Below are 25070 nucleotides of genomic sequence, written 5' to 3' on the forward strand. Positions count from 1 at the left end.
GCCGGTGGTCGCCACGGGAAGCCCCCCACAAGCCCCTTTCTCAGCCCGGCGAACCGGGGCCCCGCGGCCGGTGACACCTCAGAGGGACCCCGGCACTGAGGCGTTCAGGCGGGAGCCCGGCGTCCTGGCTGAGAGGAGCGGCCGCGGCATCTCACGACCTAACCCCGTTAAATGAGGCACGGACGAGAGTGTCTGAGAGCACAGCGCTCAGCAAAATCAAAACTGAGGTGAGGGCTATGGCTTTGCATTCCCAGATAAAGAAAATCTTACTGTCTTTACGTAGGTTTTCACTTTCAGTTGCTTATCTCGCTGCCTGCTTCCAGCAGAGATGGGCTACGAGAGGAAAATTATAGTTGTCTCCACCAGGTTTTACAGAAAAGGTGACAAGCAGGCTTTAGCAGAGCAGTGGCCTCTGGACTGTAGGCAGGGTGGTCTAGGCACAGACAAAATTACACCAGGTAGTAGGTGTACACTGTCCCTACACCATCAATGTTTTTCTGCCCTGCCCCACTTTATTTTAGTTGGCTTCACTTTTCACCCCTGTATCACCACCCCTCCAGCTGGCTACCAAATACCCAGAGAAGCTGAGTGCTGTGCAAGGTGAACTCCAGAATTTTATCATCCTGGCTGTACGTTTTCTGCCAGCTTGCTCTTTTTTCCCTGCTGACTCTACTTGTCTTTCCTGAAAAACTAATTACATAGCTCCTCATCTGTGTGCTGACATTTCTTTGCCGAAGAAAACTCCAAGGTAAACACACAACACCCTCACACTGTGAAAAATGTGATACCGATTTAACAAAATTAACCATGTTTGCATATGGAGAGGATTTCCATGCAGGACATTTGGGGAAGTTTCAGGGAATGTTTTGGCAGGTCGGCTGATGAGCCGTGCAGGTGAAATCTTCCACTGGATGTTTCTGGCTTATTGCTGAGTCAACATCCCATGTGTCTGTGAAGTTTCTGATTCATTGCTTCTGGTCACTCCTAGATGAAAGCTTTTCTTGATGAAAAGCTCTTCAGATATAATTTTAATAGCTGTCAATATGCAGATAACCATTTGCTTCATTAAGGATAATTGGATTTAAGGCAAAGTTAATTTTAATCAGAAAATTGGTATCATTATTCTGCATCTAAAGGTTGACCTGTTTTTTTTCAGCATATTTCAATATTCCGATCAGTTTCGAAGTGTATTCAATATTTATGTCTGTTTCCAATACAATGAGATAGCTCTTTCCCAGACATTGCAGAGGCTCACGGGTTCTGGTACTTGGCGTTGCTTATGTACAGATACAGGAAAGGAATGAACGGATCTTTGCAAAGTGAGCCTAGCAACAGTAATAACATGATGATGAATAAGAGGTTAATTCCTGCTGAACAATTAGTATAATTGACTTTTGTGTCAGAGTAAAATTATTTCAGGGCAACAGCTCTCTAAGCCTATCTGAAAAGAAATGGCATTTCTGAAACATTTGGGAGGATGACCAATTAAAAGCTTTTAATTGCATTCAAATTGTAGCAGCTATCATGTAGAAGGAGCCAAGAGGTGACTATGGAATGAGAACACCTGAATCCTGTGCTGTGGAGGGAGATATTCCTGGGAGGGGCTCAAAAGCAACCCTGATATTTTAAAATGGGTAATAGCCACTTTTTATTATTAAAAAAAAAAAAACATGCCATGGTGTATTTGTTCATTTGCAGTACACAGGAGTTTGTTTTGCACCTCTAAATCTCTCTGAATGAATTTGGTAACATGTATTTGTCAGCACCACTGCATCTGTGCCATGCTGCTGGCCACCCGGAGGAGTTCGTTGGCCAAACCAGGAAAAGCTGCAGCAAAACCTGGCGATACCGTTGGGGCACTCAGCAGCAGCGTGCCTAGCGGGAGGGCCGAGAGCTGGATGGTTGCTGTGTGGCCGCTCCTCACCTGCATGGGGAACCAGGAGGACCATGGACATGTTTGGATGTGGCACCCTGAGGCATGGCCCTGGGCTGTCTTTCTTCTGACTGCCTGCTGGTCCCAATAGCTGTGGGGCTTCCGGTTTCTTGTGCTGTTAGTTTTGTCGACTTTTCTAGTGATTTCACCTAAAAACTAAAACCTCATGGACGGAGTGGCAATCTTCGTTATGAGATCTATGCTGGACCATTCAAATCAGTCCTGATTCCTGTATGGGTTTGTTATTAGTCTGAAGGGATCAGTGTGACTTCACCTGATTACCAAATGATGTACCCTGAACTCAAATCACTGTCAGAGCTCTGTGTAATTGGGCTTAAAATACATCAGTATGGTAGGTGCAGTAGGTGTCCCCAGGTTATATATCACTTCAGTCTTCCTTTTTTTTTTTTTTTTTTAATTTTGGCAGACAAGCAAGTTTTGACACTTGGGGAGACATGCAATGGTAATTAGTTTGACTGTTGAGAAAAGATTTATGGACAAGTAGCTGTAGTTGAAAGAGTGGTTTACATGCCACAGGAAGGCTTGTGCATTGTGCTGGGCTCCAATTTGAGTCAACCTGAAGCAGAACTGCTCTATGAGGACTGATCAGAAGGAAAGGAGGAAGCAGGGATTGCCTGAGTCACTTAATGTGTCCATGCTTCATTCTTCTCCATTGTTCACTTTGGTTTGTCTTCCTGCTGTAGATTTAAAGGAAGTGTGCCAAAATGTACATTATAATTATGATACAGTCGTAGTTCACTATTTCAATGTTGTGTAACCACCCAAGCTTATGGTAAACTGAACTAGACCCTATTCACACTAGGATAGGAGTAGTCAATCTTCCGCACCAATTTTGACTAAATTATCCTGAAAGAAAACTTCTGATTTGTTTTACACAGCCATGGTTTTATCTCAGACAAACTAGATCCACTGCATTACACTTCCACTGGCATTTCAGATATATCCACTTCATGCCTATTGACACGGCCAGGTTTGAGCTCCAGAGTCACATTATGATTTACTTAGTAAAGGGAATTTTCAAACCTTCAAGCAGTCAACATTTACTGTTCAGGTTATTGGTACACGGGTACCAGGTACACAGAGCTGTACAGATCTTGTCTTATCATCTGGAGATGCTCTGGGGTACCGCAGACTTCCAACAGCCTAGCCTCGCTTTCATGTTCAGTAAAATCTGGGCACTGACTGATGACACAGTTGTGCCTGGCTCTACAATGAACATGGAGCCTGAAGTCTGTGCCAGCTTCATGTCAGCTGTGAGGGGACAGACAATACATGACAACTGGAGACTTAATCTGGCACAAAAAGTAAGCTACTTCAATGCCGAGCCATCAAAATCTTTACAGTGGATTTGCGTTGATAGCGTGAGTTTTTGTGAGATTAGTACTTCGTCTCTTGTGTCTGCAAGCTTTGCTCCAGGCCTGGCAGCCTGAGTTATCCAATGTGTTATCAAACTGAAGTCCTGAGAACTCCAGAAATCACCCTCAGAGCTAAACTCACTTCTTTATTGATCATCTTCAGTCAGCTTCCAAGGTGATATTCTGTCCAGAAGGATATTCACCTGATCATCTCATTATTTTTTTTCTCCTCACAAAGCTGTTTTAACTAATGAAACAACCACATTTATCTGTTAACACTTTGTGTTCACACATGAATGAAGCTCTTGCCCTTTAGTATTTGGTTTAAAGACCCCACATAGATGTGAATTATTATTTGCCTCAGAGCTAGATGATAGGCAACTTGCTGGCAATATATTTTTATTTTCTTATTACATTGTTTTGAATTTCATCCTTATAAATTTTGCTGTACTTATATCATGGTTGTACAGGCAGACCTGAGGAGAATATTGTTTTCAGCAAAAGTACACATTTGGGTTGACTGAAACTATCGCTGAATTCATGCTAATTTATCAGATAAGCATTTTCATCTCCCCAAATCATAACATATATTATTCTGACATTTTCAAGTCAAAGCATCCATTTTTCATTTTGTAATGACACTGCAAGAGTAAGGTTATTTCACTTAAGTGAATTGGAAGCAAAATATAAATCAAAGGATTGGTTAAAATCGGACACATCATAACTATATGATCCAAGTATACCTTTAAAGCTCTAGATAGCCATTAAACGGTCCCCTAGCTGTAGTGACAATGTCAAGGCTCTCAAGATTGAGAGTCATGTATTGTTGCACATGTCAGCTGAATGGGAAAGGTACCAGAGGACTAGTCTGATAACTCAGCGGCCACACTCCCTGATGGAATAACTCAAGTGCTGACCATGCTCTATTGTGAATATAGCAACTTACTGCATCCTGTAAATGCAGCTATAACTCTATAAAAGGAAGTTGACACACCATCTTGTCTCCTCCATCACCAAGGCATAGCTATAGTTGGCACTGACACCAAATTAGTTAGGTACGGCTTTAAGCATTTTCTGAATGATACCTATAGTACTCTATTTCTCCTTTCTGTTTGGAGTTGTGGAGAGGAAAAAACAGAGAACAACACCTTCAGGCTTCCCAAGCTGTGTTTCTGCCCCAGTACGTGCTCTCTCTTTGGCTAGTTCATGCTGGGTTACTAGTCAACAGAAAAATTGGAACATTTTCTCTACCTTGATTATAAAAAAGGGATGCTTCTTTATTCCTCCAATGAAAAAAAAAAAGCACAAACATAGTTTGTCTGCCAGATCTTGTATCTAGGTTTAAAACTATGGCTTTATATTATTATATAAAATAGTTAAATAGCTTGATTTAAGTGTTGTATTTAGACCTTGTCCAGTGTCATCATTTCACCCATCCTAGCAGGCTGCACTCATGCCTACACTCTTCCTCAAATGGGTGGCTGCAGCCCATTGGTGTTCTCTCAAGCCTTTGTTCTCGCTCACCAGCTGGAGCCGCCGTGCACCCGCTGGACTGGCCCAGCAGAGCAGGCGAGCAGCTCTCTCATGTCCTTGCACAGCAACACAGACACACCAGCAAAATCTCTCATTGATTCCTTCAATTCATTCTCATCCACAATGCGTTTTGGGATAACTAGTGGCTTATTTAGCAACTTATTGATTAAGGAATCAAAACATCTGTGTCAATCCAAGCATCCAGCAGGAGAAGTGAGAGGACTTGTTCACCTGCATAAAGCATTCACCCACATTTAACATTGGTGCAGCCTCACCTTGAATATGGTGTACGCTTCTGGGCTCCCTGGTATAAAAAAGGATGCTCTGGGAGCATACAGGGGAGGGCAGCAAAGCTGGTAAAGATGCTGGAAGACGCATCCTGTGAGGAGAGGCTGAGGTCACTTGGATCATCCAGTCTGGAGAAGAGGAGGGTGAGAGGCAGCCTTGCTGCTCTGCAGTTCCCTGAGGACGGGAAGCGCAGAGGGAGGCGCTGGTCTCTGCTCCCTGGTCACCGAGGGCAGGATGGGCGCAGACAGCAGAGCTGTGCCAGGAAAGGGTCAGACCAGACATTAGCAAAAATTTCTTCACTGTGAGGGTGGTGAAACACTGGAACAGGCTTCCTGGAGAGGTGGTTGATGCCCCAAGCCTGTCAGTGTTCGAGAGGCATTTGAATAATGTCCTCAAGAATGTGCTTTAACTACTAGCTCTGAAGTGGTCAGGCAGTTGGACTCGGTCTTTGAAGGTCTCTTCCAACTGAACTATTCTATGTCAATTTTTCCTCACATGAAAATAGGAAGGCTGCACAAATAATGTAAAGTAGAGGAAGAATGAGTATACCAGTTTGTGTAGTAGGCCAGTAAGCATCCTCATTTGGAAGCAGACACGTAGAGGAATCCAAATGAATTTGCCCTAAGTCATGCTAGTAAAAGAGCAAATAACATCAGCCATCCATCCTGTACTCACAGACTGTGACGTGTATGAGCTGGGGAGCATCAGTGCTGATCTCAGTGCTCTTTTGTTTGCAGTAAGGGAAGGAATTCCCAGGGAATTTAGCATAATCTGGATAATTAATGTTGGACACTCATGAAAAATTCACTACATTCAGTAGCTACTACTTCACTGCTTAACGTGTAAACTGAACACTGAGGAACCGAGTGTGTATAGAAGGTCCTTGGCCAGAAGAGCTGGATTACCAGTTTCTTAGTAGACTATAAAAAAAAAATCACAGCAAATAAACTGGTATATTTGTACTGATGTCACATGACATCTCAACATTAGTCATGTATCTCTGAAAGCTCAAGGAACAATACCAGAATGGAGTTTTGGGGATATTTACCAGAAGGATAAGGCAAACTTAGAAAAGTTTTTCAAAGCTTTACCATTTCATAGGGCTCTGAATGATCCACTAAAATTGTTTTATGGTAACTTCACTAAGAATTCATTTATCAAAAACATATTTGCAATGCTGTCTTTTTAAACACTTGAAACATCAATTTTTAAATAAAGAGAGAACAACCACCAACAGCAATGATTTTTCCTAGACCTCCATTACTAAAAGCTTTCTTATTTGTAAGAAAGACTACATTTTCTGAAGTAATATTTAGTTTTGAAAAGGTTGAATTGGCTCTATTGCTTGATGATTATTTTGTATTTTTTCTATTGCATTTCACACCAAGAGAGATAAAGGGAGATATTGGCAATTTTGCATTGACTGTTTACTTTTGTCTTGTGCAGGGGAGAATACCAGTGTGATTAATGCTCCTCCTGCTCTGCAACATGAGGTGGATTGTAAAGCAGGTGCATCAAAGACAGACAGACATACTCACAGGTTACCAAGGGAGAACGCAAAATTGGTGAGGTGAGTCAGTACTTCTTCCCACAAGAAGTACTTGCTAAGACATCCCGTTGTAAGCTTATAATTTGTATACCGTGATCTAATCATATAGACATTCTACCAAACAGGATTAAAAGTGGTTATTAGAAATATTTCATTAACATAACCAATTGTACCTTACATATATGTAGTGTTGAGATTTATTCATTTTAAGGGAAAAAATTCAAAGCCTATGAGACCTTTGTCTCTCTAGTTAGTGTTTCTAAAAGAATATTGTACTGAGGTAAGAAAAAAGTGACGTAAGAAAAAAAACAGTATTAATGGTTTTATACCATTTGTGTACAATCCACCTCTGAAGTCAATGGCAGTTTTTGTCTCTGACTTCAAGAGACAAACTATCAGACCAATAGAAAAGGCAGTTAGCTGAGCTCATTATCCTCTGTTTGTCATCAGGCTGTTGCTATTTTGCTTTATCTAGAGTACATTTAAACTTAATACAAATTAGAAACAAAACAAATGAGAAAACTGTTTTGACTGACTGGAGGTTCTATCAGAAAACTTTTTCTAGAAACTGACCTGAACGAATTGAATATGCCAATGAATCCATTTTCTCGAAACAGAACTTTTGCAGGGGACATTGTTTCACCAGCAGTGGAACAGATGTAGTATTTCATTAATTTCCCAGTTAACAGCTGATACTGCTGAGGCTGATGGTCTTGATCATTCCAGAGGAACCAAATTCAGGTATCTAACTATGTGCTTGCTGATCAGCACTGCTGCAAAACATATTTTTGTGCTAGTGCTGCCTCCTTACGTGCTGGCTTTTGTTACAGCGCTGAGGAAGCCTTTACTTCTGCACAATGAAGGGGGCCAGGCTATAATTTAGAAACTTTACAAACAGAAATTGTACATTGGAAACCACTTTTTGTTAGCTAACCATGTTCATAAAGAGACCAAAATAAATACAGCTGCAAAAGCTCAGAAACTTCCCTGGTGGGTGAGGTCTGTATCAAGACAGCTAAATTAAATAGCAGTACTCCAAACCGAGCACATGAGGATAGCTGAATAATATCAATTAACACTGGCAGGCTTTTTTTTTCTTTAAATAAAAAAAGATTTTTTCCAAAGTTTATTTTCAATCAAAGCAATAGCTGTTTCTTGGAAAGGATACTCATTGGAAGGAAAAAGCAAACAATGGTATCACTTGATGTTAAACAACCTTTTAACTAACATGCTTATCAGTGTCGTTGTTGGCTACTGTTTATCAATAAAAGAGGTTTTAATTTACTGAAACCCCAAGTAATTAAACCTCAGGAAGAAAATGCTGCTTCTAGAAATAAGAACTCATCATAGAAACAAATAAATGAAATAATGCAAACCACAATGCACTCATTTCTGACTATGCATTTAGGATATCAACAGAGGATGAAAATCCAGCTGGCTAGGGCCCAAAGCGTTGGTGGTGCAGGGGAGGAAAGGGATTTAAAGGGAGACAGTTTAAAGTAAGGAAAATGTTATCTTTCTTTATCCTGTTGCACCTTCCAGTGGATTTGATCACCAAGTACAACACATTTTTGCTCTGCCCTCCGGGGCAGATGGGGAACAGAGAGAAATGTTCTGACATGATGCTAACTGAACCTGAATCACTCACATGAAGGTAGTTCTCTCCCGTTTCATCACAAGTTCAGGTTCATCAACACTTTGGAGCCCAGTTTCAGCCACACATGGAATTGCACCACTGTGGTTCAGAACAGGAAAAAAAACTGCAGCTGTTACGAGTGGCAAACTGAGCTGAGATAGGTTGTACCCTGCTGGCTGGGTCATGGAGGGAATTCTTCCTGTACCAAAGCAAGATCATAACAAGCTCTATCAGAGAACTATAGAGGAAGGCAGGTAGCCCACTGTAGCAACAATTTCAAACACACAAAAACTCTTCACGTGAGCTGTCATTCAACTGAGCCAGACACACAAAGCAGTATGATATTGCAAAATAAACTCCTCATAGTGTGCTCATCTTTAAATAAATGCCACCTCTTTAAATCAGATTCAGTCCTTTATGTCATATTTTTCAAGTCCTCTAGAACACCATCTAGGGATGGGGGAAGTTCTGCCATTTTATCAGTGTGCAGTTTCTAGATTGACTTTTCACTGTGTGGTAAAAGCAACACACCCCTGGCATGTTATTTTGGGTCATATAGTGTACCTTCTATTACATGGGTGTTTAGATCCCATTGAAGTCTGTCAGGAGGTAAAGTCACAATACAACTGCTATAATCCTCTGCTTCTTGCAGAATATGTAAGATATTCTTTGTCCTATAATGCTATGTTCACTGTGTTTATTTTATCACAATAGTATTTCATAAGTCAGTCTGAAAGCAGAGGATCCAAACAAAGACTTAGGATTAAAACTTCAACACAACTTGTAAGATTTTACACTCTACAGTATCTTGACTCAGCCTCTGCAGTATTAGAAAAAGAAGAAACCCCCCACTTCAGAAGTACTAATGTTTTGTTAGAATTACAAGCAGCCAGCATTTACACATTTAAGTTTTGAGGATTTTTAAAATTAAAGTTAGAAAAACACTACTTCCCCTTCGGTAAATTCAGACTGTTATGTTTTGCAGGAACCATTACACAATGTAGAGCAAACCCAGGAATTAAAAACCATAACACTGAGCATTAAATAAAGTACAAGCGTCTGCAAGGATGGGCTGAGTTAATAACAGTGTGGATAGTCACCATGTGAGGGAGCACTTAGTGTCAATTTGTCAACTCCTTTTAACTGCAGTTGGCAGCAGCAATTTTCTCCTTTTTTTTCCTTCCACCAATCAATAGCTAAAAAGACCCAGCAGTGAATGCTTTGCAGGTGTTCTTTTGTAAAAAGAGAATATTAATTAGGTATTTGAATCACTAATTGCTGTTTATTTCTTTGACTTTCTGCATCAATGATTTTTTTTTTAGATGCTTTCCTTTTCCAGACTTCTCATTGCTTCCTAAGCCATTTTTGTTTCTCCCTTGATTGCCCCTCCTCTGTCCTTTCCTATGTATGTGGTCATTTTTCTGCTCACTTATTATTCAAACTCAACATTCACTAAATTTAAGCTGTGAATGTGTATATTTTTACTGCAATATTATTTTAAAGGGTTAATAGGTTTATTTATTAGTGCACTCATATAATTATGTTCTATTTGGTTTCATGCTGATTTGATTACAAAAATCAGCCTAAGAACTGAGAGAAAACAGCATCAAATATATAGGCAGAGGCTGTTTGGAACAGGAATTAGGAGGCTACTAAAATATGCTTTCAAATTCACTTACCCACAAATATCGAAGATAGTTGGCGTGTTTACCACAACATTCTCAGTATGTTTAGTCATCTAGTAAAACACAGCATGGAATGAAGCAAATGCAAGCATGAGCAAGGATTTCACCAATGCCAGCTGATTTTGGAATGACACTCTTAAGATTTGCAACTTTAAGGATGGAAAAAGGCAGTGGCTATAAGGAGAGCATATTGCTGAGATAGCTTTGTGTTTGAAAAAGAACTTATTATTCATTCTTTATCTACCTCAGTGCTTGCATTTTTTCCTGCAAAATGCTCAGATACCAGAGAAGAGGAGCAACTGAAAGGACCATCAAGAAGCAGAATTTTTTTCCTGTTGACTTCAGTGGAGCACAAGGCAGCAACAGGGAAAGAAGTTCATGCTCCGATGGCACCTCTGACTGGCTCAGGGGTCATGTGAAGCAGCTATGAAGGGAACTGCACTTGATAGTGGCTGATTTAAGGATGATTTATTGCCTGCCTGGCAGAAGCAGAGATCAGCATCTTGTCTGAAGTGTTACATCACATACCTTAGGAAGGGCCACTTCAGATACTATTTCCCATTCTAGTAGCTCAAAGCAACAGAAGAATAACGTGGCCCAGCACTTGAAGTGAGATCTGCTAATGTAGCAATTAGCAGTCACCCTTTCTTGGTCTGGCCATGCCATAAGGTTGGGTTAAAGACACAATATCATGATGGGGGAAGCTCATATGTTAATAGAAACTGGGACCCAAAGGTTGCTGGGGAGGCTAAAACTAATCTGTTCCCACCTCCACCTCCCTCCTTGTGCCAAGGCTACACAGACCCAGCTGACAGTGTGGCCACGTTAGCTGTATGGAACCACTGTAATCAGAAACATCTACCTTAGATTAGCACTTAATTGTTCTGCTGTCACTGCTTAAATGATAACATGTTTCAGGTAAATACCATGGCATTATCCAGCAATTCTAATACAGTCTGTTGGCAGCAAATTCTGTTTTCCTCTCTTGTCTGTCTCTGCTAACACCTATCAGGATGGGCATTGAGGAAAAGATTAACAGCCTTTGCCTTCTTTGGATAGCTATTAAGGGCCTTTAAAAATAAAAGTCTAATACAAAGATACTTCAGTGGTTTTACAAGTAGAACAAACACATCTCTGTACATAACTCAAACTACATAGCTATGCCAATCACATCCCACTATTATTTTCCCTGCTCCAGTAACTGATAACGTGGCAGAAGAGACTGCCTAGCAGCTTTGACTTCTGAGTTCGCTATTTTTCTAGACTTAATATTCCTAATCTTTAAATCCTATGACCTTCTACTTTTAATGTCATTTTGTTCTTAAACAGATGACTCCAATCATCTGCTTCTCAGCACTCTCCTAATCCTATCAATTTTTCCCATTAAGTCACTAGATGTATTTCCCTACATAGACCTGCAATACTATTGTTAACTGGGGACTCCTAAAGATCCCTTTTTTACCATGACTCACTGCCTTATTTCCCAGCACACTGATTCTTGCCTTTTCCATTATTTCATTTAGCTATAAGTTTTTAAATCTCTTTGGCATCAGGACTTGTTAAGGGAATGTTCTACACAGTTAAAGACCCTTCCTGCTTAACAAAAGAGCTATATTTGAAGAGGTGCACAAAGAGTGTAAAATTTAAAATATTTCAGCTGATAGAGACAGATTTCTAAGCTAAAACACAGTTTAGTCATCTGCAACTCTGAACAGCCATATAAACATGCTACTGCTTTTGAAGTTTTCCTGTTGCCTCAGTGAAACCCTACTGCTTCCTTAAACTTATTTTTTTTTTTCACAGAAGTAGTATACTGCTTTTTTTTCCTCCCCATGTACAGATGAAAGTCTGCATTCCTCTTTATTTCAAAACTAAACATTAAAGTAATTGCACAGAGAGAAAGAATATCATAATGAACTTCTTTACCGATGCAAATCCGCATTACTTACAGCGTTCACCACAGGAATCTAATGCTAGCTCTGAAGTGTTTCAAAGCCTCTGCTAGCATCCCTGTCTCTCTGACACTCTTGACCTGTGTGGTGATGCTAGTAGCCACATCAGGATTTGAGCAATTTCAGATTTCCTCATAGCTAACCATGTGCATGCACAGCTCTCATTTGCCTGTCTCCAGGGACAGTTGTGTATCTCTGAAATACAAACCAGAAACAAAAGATGCATGAAAATTTATGACAGTCAACAGCAACTGGAGTCAAAACAGTAGACTACCTTCACTGTTTGCTCCCAGAAACACAGAGAACAACACTAAAGCAAGTACGTCTGTTTCCTGTAAAAATATTTTGGTTGTCCTATCCTGAACTATGCTTCTGTCACTGCAGACAGGAGCCTTGACCTGTCCTTCGCAACTTCCACCCCACACACAAATGGGCATCCTCCGCAATCCTATACAGCATCTGGTACTTCTGGGCCAGCAGTCAGGAAAGAAGAAATCAAAGCGTGGAAGGGCTGACACTGTGTGAAAAGGAGGAGACAAAATGCATATTCAGAAACGTGCAATTAAAAATGCACAAGAAGTATGAGGTAGAGAGCTTGTTAGTTACCTGCTTTGGGATTTTTTGCTTAACTGGAAATGTATTGCACACAGGATGGCTGTGTTCTGTCCTCCAGCCCCCAGCTTATCTAGCCTGGCTGGGCAGCCCCTGCGAGTCTGAAGTAAGAATCAAGAAAGCGTAAGCTATCTGTCCTAATTGTTCGAGAAACAGATCCAAGACTGGAGATAAGGGATTAATAAAAGAGAGGAAAGGCACTCCACTGGTGAATTTATGTTAATTAAAGGCAAAGGAGCTACGGATACAATTTTCAGGTCATTGCATCTTTGCTATTCCCAAGGCTTGCCATAGGGACTTAACAGTCATCTATCTTGCCTGTGCATTGTGAGGGTTAATTGGCATTTTTGCATCAGCTATAGCATATGAAATGTACTAATAAATTGTAAGAGCCCTTAAAAAGCATTAACTGCTTAGAAAAATGGTAGCGTATAAATAAGCTCTGAAAGTCATACTACATTTAAGCATTCATTCTAAAGCACTCAAAATTTCAGCAATAAACACCTAAAATCCGACTTTCTAAGAATCAGCAAGAAGACAGACCAGAAGCTAAGAAAGACTAAGCAGCTGGAGGAAAAAATAATTGCATGGCTGCTTTGTTATGCCTGAAGGTCCCAAAAACCTGAGATCTACTCAGAGAAAGATTTTTTTAATGTTACTTTTGAATTCTTTTTCTTCCAATACCCTAACCTTGGAGGGAGCCAGCTGCCACTTACCCCACAGCCAGGACAGACAGAAACCATCACCTTATGACTTGCACCTGATGCTTCTGTAAGGGCCCTGAATGGAGCAAAACACAACAACCTAGAGGGGAGCTGGTCCCCAGTAGTGCCCCAGGCACTGGGAGCACAGAAGGGGACCTGGAGCATGGGAGGACCTGTTGCCCATGCTTGTCACCTGTTAAGCAGTAGTGCTCATAGTGGGGGTGTGCTGAGAGATGCAGGGGGCCTGCTGGCTTTTGCAATTTATGATGAAAGAGGAATACGGCAATTAGGGTAAACAATTGCAGCCACACCCTTCTAGGGAAAAATGAAGGCTGCAATGCCACCTGTGTGAACATGTCAGGAGGGAAGCATACCCCAGGCATGAGCAACAGCTGCAGTCCACGTGCTGCCACCCTTCCCTGTGGTTTTGAAAGGCACAAGCGGAGCTCACAGTCATTAACCTAGGTGAACTCTTAGAGGTATCATTACACATATAAGTTCTGTTCTGAGACAGGTTCCCAAGGGGAAAAGTTGTTTTACTCCAACTATTTCAGATACGTTCACACAGCAAAGACACGATCTCCTCCTGGGGCATTCCTACTGGCTGTAAAATAGCACTCAATTTACTAAGGTATGTGCAACATCTACCATATGCTACAGTTAACCCAAGGGCCAGATTTTTAGGAGTTCATTCTACAAAATTGAGGCTGCAATTGGAAAAAAAAAAAAAAAAGCCAAACTGTCATCAGACTAGCAACCGGATTCTTGGAGGAAGGTGGCAGACTGGAAATGTACTTGTGATATTGGGTAACTCCCTGGAAGCCTGAAGGATCTGGCCCCACCTGTGAGACAAACTCGCCTCTTTGGACATGTGGCCTCCTTGCACATGCTGTGTGGAGGCTGGAGCTGGAAGCTGTCAGCTTTCTGGCATGCGAAGTGTCAGGCAGTGGCATGCACTGGCAGCCAGATCCCATCCGTCTTGCCAGGCAGGGAGCTAGGAGAAAGGGATACTCCAACATGGAAAATCTTTCATCCTACTTGGCAGGTGGTATCCTTATACACCTCGTGGCTGTGCTTACTCCACTGAGACTCTACTAGAGAAAGCTGTATATTTAGCATGCTCTGTTTACTAACACCTTTTCAAATCCTAGTGTAAACGAAGCTGTTAGAAGTTTGCAGTCATTAGCTGGTTAAAATGACCTCTAGCATAAAGCCCAGGGTCTCACTTGACAAGCTAACACGTGATAAAGCACAGGCTGTCATCACACGTGAACAAAAGCAGTTACTGGGTGATGGTTCACCATTTAAGTGCCACATTAGGGATAATTATAACTGGATGAAGTATATTTGTTTTTAAATAATCGATATATTTTCAAACACTGTTGTTGGCAGAGCAATTTGTATTCTGATGTGTTTTAATGTGAGACATCTGAAACACAAGTGGTTTCAAGCCCCTTCCTTCTCCCCTCGGCTAGCCTGCTCTTCTCTAATGGGTTGTTGTAGCCTTCTGCCCTTGTCCCTCACCCTGCGCAATAGAAAGCAGCCCAAAAAAGAACTGATCTCCCCATGGAAAAAGCATAAATGTGCCTCAGAAATTCAAGTATCTAAAGCTCGATTTGACAAGTTTTTTTATGCAGGCCTCTCGTGACACTTTGAGGCTTCACAAAATTTACTGCACATTACCTACATACTGGCAGAACTGCCTGTAACCTTTATGCCCGATGTATTACAGGGACTGTAGGAAGAAACAGCAGAGGCTTTGGATCAGACTTTATTGCTGCAGGAGGCTGAAGCAACGTCCGTTGAGTCAGCCCTGCTGAGAAACCAACCCAGAGGTCTCGGGGCAGGTACAGCTTCCTTCGGTGGCCTGGGAGGAGGCTGGACAGCTTTTCCCCTGACACATAGCTGTACAGGTCATAGCAAGCAGGACTTGAAGAAGAGTCCCAGCCTTGTAAATTCATGTCTGAAATTCATCATCAGACAGGTGCTACTTCAGTATTTTACATAACTGCAATTGATTGATTGCCAGTTCTTTTGAGGCATTTAATACATTTGCAAAAGATAAGGCCAAGAGCTTAATTTTTTCATGTGTCCCAGAACAAGCCAATAACTTGGCAGCTGAATCAGACCCAGGGCTCAATTCATCTGTCAGCAGTCAGCACAAGGTATTTCAGGAGAGTATGTAAGACCTCTGCAGCTGTCAGATGATGGAAACAATTTGTCTTCCACTCTCCCCCTACACATGCTTTAGATTTCTTCCTAATCTGCTGGAGATTTTATGAATCGCCCCAAAGCTTAACACCCTTCAGACAGCTTTGTCCATAGTTACAACTCTGGATATTTGTTATCCAGTGACACTCTGACTATCATTTGTCAGCCTTCATCATTCTCCTCATGACAGTGAATGCAAAGGTTATATTAGGTGTCCAGTGTAGAGGCTCATTACTTTTGTATCCCTATCCTTTAATTTAATTGAATGTTGCCTTGCTCTCATCTACAGAGGTAGTATAGGTGGAAAGCTTCAAGATAGTTCGTAATACAATTTTTATCTACCATGCTCTTATTTATCTTTGCGTTAAAGCAAACAATCCTTAGCTTTTTTAATTTGTCTGCATAGGAGAGTTTTTTCTATTCCCTTGATTGATCATCTTTTTCTGATCACCACCTCTTCCAGAAACCACTCTAATGAGCTCTGTGATATCCTTTCTGACATGGAATTACAAAGATCACACAGATGATGCTGCAGTGTCAACATAAACAATGCCAATATATATATTGTAAATATAAACAAAGCAATGATTTTTCCTATCACAGGGTATCTACCATTCTTTTCTTTCCCTGTAATGACTTGTTTGCTCTTTTGGCCACAGATAACCCATTGAGGATCTTACAGTGATGCTTCATTTTAAGTTTTAAATTAGTTTGGACTCCTATGAGACATATGATTAGTTTAATCTTTCCCTTCCAATCTACAGTAGATGACATATCTCAGACTGAAAAATTATTTGGTCCTATGTTGTCTGTTCTGTTTAATCTGGGGAATTTAAAAGAGACCAGGACAGGTGAAGCATAATTTTAAAAAATTGCCTCTCTCTTCATAACCTGTGCTTTATTTTCCTGGATAATTTCCTAAATGACAGTCTTCTAGATAATTTCAGCTTCTTTCTATTGCTGAAGCAAATTGGGATGATAAAAAATAAACATCAGTTTCCTTAGTATATATATATTTTTTCCACATTTACGCTACAGTTTCTTGGTATTAAAAATACAAGAAAATTATGGGTTTGGGGGGATTGTTGGATAAGTTTTTAAAGCAGTTTTAATATATTCTTTTGTGGCAATACAGAATAAGCCCGTTTGCTGCAGTTTTTTTTAAACCTTATTTAAAATTTATTTAGGGACCCCAGCAAGTCAAGTATATTTGATGAGGGTAATTCAACCTTTCTTAAAAAGCAGATGGCAAATAACTCCTTAATAGTTACCTAAATTGAACATAATGATGTTGCTTTACTAATATATTCATAAAAATATTTTGATGATTTTGGTACCACCAAATTTTTTGTGCATATTCTCCCTTTTTGATACTTCCTGGACACATCAGCCTTGGCGAGTCTTCAGTAATGCTTATGTGAACAATATGATACAAGATTTCCCTGAAGCCAAGAATGAAGTGTTTTGCTCTACCCAGAATGAAGAATTCTGTAGCGCTTCTGATCATGAATACACTATGAAGTAGTCGTAAAACAAGGTTAGCAAGGCAGCCTAACAGCTGGCCATATAAGTACAAGTGTTGGAGGACTGAGTTCCTTAACAGTGTTCATTCTGGTTTTCAAAAACTGACTTTTTTTTTTTATTTCAAGCATGTTCCACCGCCCCCCCGAACTCAAAGATTAGGGAGTCACTTAAATGCTTGCACGCACTTATTGCTGTGTACAGAAGAAAATCTGTAAAAGCATAAAGAAATGATGTGAGGATAAGAACGGGGGGACTAGAACTAGCCTGAGAACCAAGAAATAAGAATTCATATCCTTATGTCTGCTGAAGAAACACAGCGTGGTCTTAGGCAAATCATTTCACATTGCTGTGGTTCTGCTTCCTCTCCAGCTGTAAAACGGATATTTTTAGTCTGCAGGACAGGAAAAAATCATGAAAATACAGTAATTAACATTTCCACAGCAAATAGATACTGTGGTTGTATATACAAAGCTGGCAGAGATCTTTAACTTACTGTCACTAAGATTATTGGTAATTAGGCTTAAACTTTGGATCCCATGTGCATCCAAACCAGCTTGGTCTGGACAGAGTTGAGGCATTGGTTCTAGCTCAGTCTCTGACATTTTCAGAGGAGATAGGACCTGGCAGCTCAGCTCTTCTACATTCTTAATCCACCCCTGCTACCTGCCAGGACAGCCTTTAGATGCCCTTCTCTGACCGGCAATCTGCTCCGTAGGATTGACCTCCTACAATATTAACCCCATGTAGTAGCTCATAACCTTCAGTCATACAAGGTTCATTGATTGTTAGCAACGGCAGCCATCTAGGATATGTGTTAGAAGCAGCATTACACCAAGTGAAATTGATGCAAATAAAGCCCCCTGGTTCCTCCAGAAGCACATACTCTGGTTAAGTCTATGCTTACCTTCCTTGTGAGCTGGATCTACTGATTGCCTTGGAGGAGCAAACTCCTGACACTGCCCAGCAGCAATCAGCTCCTGAGAAGAAATGTACCTCTAAGAACAGCTCCTTGTGCAAGCCAGTTATTACCTGCTCTAAACCAGTTTAGAAAGGGATCTTCCTGCAGCCAAAATTAGGATGTTTGTGCATGCCTAAGTGCTCAGACCAAGGATGATATTATAGCAGCTGTGATTCTGAGTGCCTCAGTGAACTTTGTCACCAGGAGCAACTGGGACGGTGATAGCCACATGACTGTGAGTAGCATGGGGAGGTCTCTCGTTCTGGTGCTTCTCTTGCAGGTTTTTTAGGGGAGAAGACGGGAATTCTGCGGAGATCTCTAGAAAGGTGGCGTTGGTTCTGTTGTCACTCCTGAGCCTTCCATGTGTGCAGCTCCACTGGCTGATGCTTGTCAGAACTGACCCCACCAAAGTGAGTTTGAATCAAATACAGTTCCTTCAGAAGGAGCTGTTTCACATTCTTCCCTTTTTTCTTCCTCACAGACTTCCTGCACCACCTGCAGGCAATGCGGTTGTTGGCATCACTGCCAAAAGTCACTCGGGAGCTTAATTTGCAAAACTGATGCTGTTTGACTATAAGATGTCAAATATGCATCAACAAACAGCTGCTTGTTTGCCGTGATCAGCCCTGTGGCTTTGAGCACCTTTCATGCTGCCCATGGTATAAAAATGGTATAATTGAATTATAAAGAAGGGTAATGGGATGGCAATGAAGGAGCTGCTGTTTATGAATTAGATTCCTCATTCCAAGGTTTTTTCAATATGGAGAAGCTGCCTATGGTGTTGTTTTTCCTCATAGGAGAAATTGTCTTCTTATTAGTTAGCAATGATTTCTGTAGTGATACGGAGTGGCTGGACAGATAGACTCAACTGCAACCTAACTACAGCTTGTTTCAAATTAAGGTCCCTCAAACAGGCAGCTCTCAGAACCAGGTCCTTCCTGGACAGTGATGAGGGCAGGGAAGGCTGCCCTTCAATGAACAGGAACATATCTCTGAAAGCTGGACTGAAAAAAAAAAAAAAAAGAAAGAAACTTCTATCTGGTTAATGACACTTACTTTCTTAGAAGCTTTCTTGCTCACCTTGCTTGATTCTCCTTTTTTCTAAATATCTTAGCAGGAAGCAACACCGACCTTCTGACATATATTTAAATGGGAAACCAATTGTAGTTAATCTTCCCTTTCTTTATATTCTTCAAGGACAAATATACTTTAGATGATATTTAGCATACCTTAGCATCCCTTCAACTTCTTGTCTGTTCATTTGGTTTGTTGATTTGTAGGAACAGTGTTTATTTTTCATGTGTGATAAAACTGTCTCAGATTTGATCATTATGTCAAAAACTCAGAGATACAATACTGGTCCCAGATGGATTATTTGTTTGTCAGTAATTTGAAAGAAAAATGCTATTAAAAATAAGACTCGGGTACCAATTGATGAGATGGTATGTCAGCCAATATCCCTGTGTCTCTATATACCTGTGTCTGTGTAATGCTTTACGGCAATCTGGACGGTTCTTTGTAAGTCACAATACAGAAGACGTGGGCACTAATAATTTGGGATTCTATTAGCATTCTTCACCCAGACACAATGTGCTGCAAATGTTAATTAGGTCTCACTGTGCCTCTTTAGTTTAGCTCACTACTATTAAATCAATTCCAATATACCATAAAGAGCTATTCATAAAGAAGTAGCTTCAGCCACTATTGTTTTAATCTTTAGTTCTAACCATCAGTTAGCATTTCCTCACTGAAGTATTCGTACATTGACATGCATCCACTTGCACTAATGCTCATACATCAAGGCGAAAATAGACTCTAGGAATAAAACTGAATAGTTAACCTTGAATTCTTGATGCAGATAGCCTCTATTTTCAGAAGTGCGAATTTCTCCTATTTACTGACAGGTTCTTACAAACATATTTTATTGACCATGTTATTATGCATATTCAGGGTCTTTTTAAAATGCACATTACTGACAATCTAATACAGTAGCTTGTGTGCTTTATTACACATATCTATCTTTTGCAAGATCTATGGAAAATATCAGTGCTCTCATGGTTGGATATAAATGTTCTTTTGGAGTTGACACACATTCTTTTATTTGCAAGCAATTAGAGGTGCTGGATTGCCATATTGGTCATACAGTTCATATATGAGTATGTACCAAGGACACCTATGGTAATGCATGGGTGTACTAAAGGCTGTATTTTCCTGATGACAGAAACATTAGTCATCTTCAATAGATGCAAGATTGAACCTTATTATCTATGTGTTAAAAAGCCAGTGTTTTTAGCTGATTATGTATCTGAGTAAGAGCTTGAACCTGATGCCACTTGGGTAAAAGGAAAAAAATCTCCTGCTGACTTGAATGTTCAAGGTTATTATGTCCTACAATGGCAAACTGCTATTTAAGGAAAACGATGCTCTATTTTCCAGTATAAAATGAGCTTATTGATCTCAGTGTAGATACGTAAACTACAATTGTATTTGACTTGAAAATTGTGTAACATAATGTTAGGAAATTCTCTGTATCTTCTCTTCCATGGCATTGCAATATTGGATCTATATTCAGTGTCTGATATTTTTAATTAGTATCTAATTTCATCAGGGCAGATCATAATACAGGTATGAAATGGAGGATACTGCTGGGAAGAGCTAGTAAAAACACAGGGATGTGAACAATGCTGTCTCATAATCATGGGTCAGTTCCTCTTACATCCTTCCTTTTGAATTAGCTTTCACAAGGAGTAACTTCTGTGGTGCTGAGAAGCCCACATGCATGTATTAAGGGAACTTACACCTTGTTCTGAGCAGCTGGTTATCCTGAAGGAACAGAATCTTCCAGGGTATTTGAGATGGAACCTACAACATGACATGTTTGAAATGGCACTTCACCCATTTATAAAAAGAGGGGGAGAGATTTCCTATTCTTTTCACATTGAAGCCTTCAAAATTACTGCTTGACAGGTCTGACCTGTGGTCAACTGTATTACCTGCATTAGGACATCCATCTGAAATGTGTTTATTTTAGAAGTTACTTGCTAGAAGGAGGCAGAGTAAGAGCACAGCAGGTACCAAACCTCACTCTCCCTCCCGCCAAAGCCTGAGAGAACTAGCCAATGCACAGCAGATTTGTAAAGCAGGATATGCAATAGAAAAGGCAAAGAAGAATGTTGTGTTAATGCATCCTTGCATCCTTTGAAGCACCGCCACATTTCTTTTTAGGATATTCCTGAGAGAGCAGTATACGAAGCAACAGTTTGACTCTCAGGGCTGAAGATATTCCTCCTACAAATTTTAAGCTAGGATTAGACTGTACCTTTCAACAAGTAAAATTTTGGGGGGTAAGGGCTAGGGCTATTACCTCTGTGCTTAAGTATTTCCCAGCTTTTTTGCCCTTTTGATGAAACTTTGGTTTTGGTGAGTAATTGTGAAAGAAACTGAAATATTGGCTGGAAAGTTCCTTTTAATTGCAAAATTAAAATTAGCAGTGTAATTGAGTTACACTGATGTCTCACTGAACACTGCTGTACTATTCATGTGGATCTTCACACACAATGCATGTTATCTTTTTACTCCATATTAGTTGCTTGAGTAAAACATTACCAAGCTATTTCTGGTTCATCTGGAATTAATAAGCTGGAACTACACTAATGACCATGGTCTAGAGATGGACCACCATTTTCAAGACACCCCCAGCAGCAGCTATTTTGTGACTGCAGATCACATTCCCTGTCTCCATATAGGAGTACTTGCTGACTTGCATGTGGAACACTGACGTACATGGGAAGTCAGAGCTGCATTTGCACAAGCTTTCCTGTGGGCTGGCATTTTCTGTTCACCTTAGGAACAGACAGTGTGGTATCAACTACTTCCTTCCAATTTGTAGTGTAAAAGGACTGTGTTAGGTGCTAAGACAGGAATTCTTGAATTCTTCTGCTTCCTTTCATGGGAATCAAGGCACAATAAACCATTGCTTACATTCTGTAATAGATACTTTTTATAATATAGAAATATTTCTTGCAAAGACACATAATTTGACCTTTTCAGAAACATTGTTCTAATTTTGTTGATGCAAATTTCTATATATTGTCCACTTTACAGGATGGGATCTAAAGGACAGGGACTGACAGGAGGATAATTTTGTTTCTTTGGCTGCAGGTAGTGCTGCTGTTACTGCTTTTCAAGAATTATCTGTCTTTTTTACAGCCCACTAGAAAGTTTCCTGAAGAACTGTACTTCACTAAATTAATAATGAAAACTACACAACAGAGAAATAACAGTCTACCACTTGCATGCACTGTCAGGTAGAGGTTTACATTACATGGTCTAAAGGAGGGCCTCTTGCAAATACAGTACTTCAAACAAACAAACAAACAAACAAAAACACAGAATGCTGCTTTTACCTGAATTTACTCACTATGAATTCAGTTTTCAGCTATAGTTTGGAAAGAAGATGGAGCCTCCAATTCTTTAAAAAAAAAAAAAAAGCATTTAAAAATCCTCAAGAAATCTGCATTCAGCTACATACTCTCTTGTTCTTTGGGTTCTTTCAGCCAAATCTGTTCCTCTGTATGGACCTAGCATTAGTCCAAATTGTTGCCTCAAATCTGGAGGACAGCATTTTCTGCAGTCTTTCTGTCTCTACATGTTTTTTTAGCCAACAGCTTGTGAACTGGGATGACCTTTTCTATTGGTTTGAGATATATAAAGTGGATAATCATAGCAGAGGGAGACAAAAAAAAATCAATTTGGTGAGCAAGTCCATTCTCCTTTAAGGACAGACTGCAGTCCTAGTGATGGATGTATCAAATTAAATTGTCACTATAATTTGATTTTGCCAGACATCTGCAAAAGTGATTTATTTAGGTAAGGGTAAGTGTAGAAAGGGCAGTAACAGCTATCTCCAAAAATATCATCTCTCTTAAAATCATCTTTCCTTGTGGATGTTTTCATTCTTTCCTGAAACAGTTAAAATATTTTAATTATCAATGGAACTGCAGAGGCTTGGTGTCTCTGTATATCCACCATAAGTACCCAATCACGAGCAGGAAGACAAAATAGGAGATAGAAATGACAGTTAATCAGGACATAGACAATTAGGGATCAAGTAACACCACATAATTTTTCTAGGTTGGTTGATCATTTGTTAGTATGACAGAAGAAAAAAAGTCCACCTTTTAAATTTGAATGATGTTTTCCAGCGAAAGCAAAAGCTCACTTTATCTGTGAATTCATTACCAGAGACATACGGGTTGATCAAAGCATAGAAAACATGGACATTTGAAACAGAGTGGAAAAGCGTATCACTGTCTCCTTGGCATGTTACTGTGGATCAAATAGAACCAAATCAGTTAAAACACTAGGAGCATACAGCCAAAAGCTTGCCCAAGCAATTGCAGGGGTAATGATGTTAACTGCCAGGAAATAAGTGATTTGCACTTTGTGATGGCTGCATCAATTGGTGAACTACTTGCTATTATAGAAGGCAAGAAAAATATTTATTGAATTTTCAGTCTGCGATTTCAAAGATCATGCATTAAAAAATCTGAATGATTTGCACGTAGGTACTCTTGTGATAAAGTATTCTATCCACTGCACTGTAAGAACTGGTATTTTGCTAGTATCCAAATAACAGGCCTTATTGATTATAGATTTGTCTCATGCCGTTTTGTGCAGCTATAGTTTTGAGACCACCTGCTTTTAACTGCATGGAGCCTTCACCTGAACACAGAGCTGGGAGCCAATCTTCAGCTCCTGTCTCAGCATTAAGTCTGTAAATTTTAGCACTTTATTTTCTGTTAAAATCTGAAGAACCCACTGAAGAAAACGGGTATTCCACAAAGGCTGTAATACAGATATGATATGAATTTTGAACTGCTGGAATAAAGTTAGTAGAAAACAAGGAGTATTAGTGATTTTTGCAGAAAAAGACCAGGATCAAAGACCAATAAAAAATAAAGTTGATGGAATGAAGCATTCTGAAATGAAACAATAAAGTACTGTGATAGTTAAGAGATTGGGTAGGTCCTTCTTTTCTTCCTTATATGTAGCTATAGAGGTTTGTTAAAACTGCAGTGCTTTTGAAAAATACTGTGGTGTATTTGACCACCAAAGCAATCTTTTTTTTTTTTTTGTCTTATATTACGGAAAAGTCAGAAGGAGAGCTGGTTGCCCTACCACTTGCTTCTTTGTGTGTCCTGGCCACTGTGTCATGGTGCCTCCCTAAATTTCCTCTGCTATTTTGACATAAAAATGTAAAGTTTGTATCTAAAATTGCTTTATTGGAAACTTTTATCCACAAAATATAAATATTACGTACTTAGAAATTTAATTTAATACATCAAATATATATACATAATTACCTCCAAGTAATGTAGGAAAAAAGTCTGGCAAAATGTCAGAGATCTGCTGATGTTGGTTGCCCGGAGGAGTGCAGAAGAAGGCAGGAGGCAAGTTTTAGATAACCCTGGTGGAAGTTACAACAATGCTGATTAAAATAAATACATGCCTTCACAAATATGATATTGGAAAAGAAACTGGTTTCCACTCTCTCTTCTTTCTCTCACTCTCTCCAAGACTTGAATCATAATAATGATGATCAAAACAGGAAAAGAACTCTTTTTTTTTTTTTTTAAGATTTTATAGGAGTTGCTTAAGTTGGCATAATGACATTGCAGAGAGGTTACCTGGATGATTCTTGTGGCATATAATAATTATGTCAAGGCATTTCTTACAGTAAAAGTCATAAACAGACTCAAAACTTCCAACACAAAGAAAGACAGGGAACATAATTTTCAGAGCTGGAATTTCATTAAAAGGTGCTATTTCATTCTCAGCTCCTATTTCAATAGCTTATCACTTCAAGTGTTATGTGGTCCACAATTTCTACTTTCAGATAGGGATTTTATTAAGTCTCCAAGTAATGAAAATAGATATAAATTTCGGCTCCATCATTCTAATTTAATTAGTTGCTTTGCCAAGGGACTATTGGTACAATGTGAGAAAATCACAGCCCTGCTCTGCTCAGTAGTGTTGGGCTGGAAGGCTTTCCCACTCCAGGCATGCCTGGTGCAGTGCTGACACCTCTGTCTCAAAAAGGCTGAATG

At 39.9% G+C, this 25070-nt stretch overlaps 2 long non-coding RNA genes across 3 annotated transcripts; one reads left to right on the top strand and one right to left on the bottom strand.

Moving 5' to 3' along the window:
- The first annotated feature begins 80 nt into the window (after window positions 1-80).
- LOC118261718 (uncharacterized) lies at window positions 81-10386 on the top strand. The gene is made up of 3 exons (XR_004782441.2): window positions 81-227; window positions 6577-6700; window positions 10250-10386. It is a non-coding gene; the product is annotated as an uncharacterized LOC118261718 (long non-coding RNA).
- LOC118261715 (uncharacterized) lies at window positions 2415-24433 on the bottom strand. 2 transcript variants are annotated; one of them, XR_007708515.1, is made up of 6 exons: window positions 24327-24433; window positions 22368-22432; window positions 17908-17980; window positions 8328-12147; window positions 5118-5383; window positions 2415-2631 (listed from the first exon to the last, which is right to left on the bottom strand). It is a non-coding gene; the product is annotated as an uncharacterized LOC118261715 (long non-coding RNA). The 2 variants fall into 2 exon arrangements; XR_004782437.2 differs by lacking the exons at window positions 2415-2631; window positions 5118-5383; window positions 8328-12147 and adding an exon at window positions 15197-17394.
- Between the last annotated feature and the right edge of the window lie 637 nt (window positions 24434-25070).

Source organism: Cygnus atratus, chromosome 6, assembly GCF_013377495.2.
Source record: "Cygnus atratus isolate AKBS03 ecotype Queensland, Australia chromosome 6, CAtr_DNAZoo_HiC_assembly, whole genome shotgun sequence".
NCBI classification, from domain to species: Eukaryota; Metazoa; Chordata; class Aves; order Anseriformes; family Anatidae; genus Cygnus; species Cygnus atratus.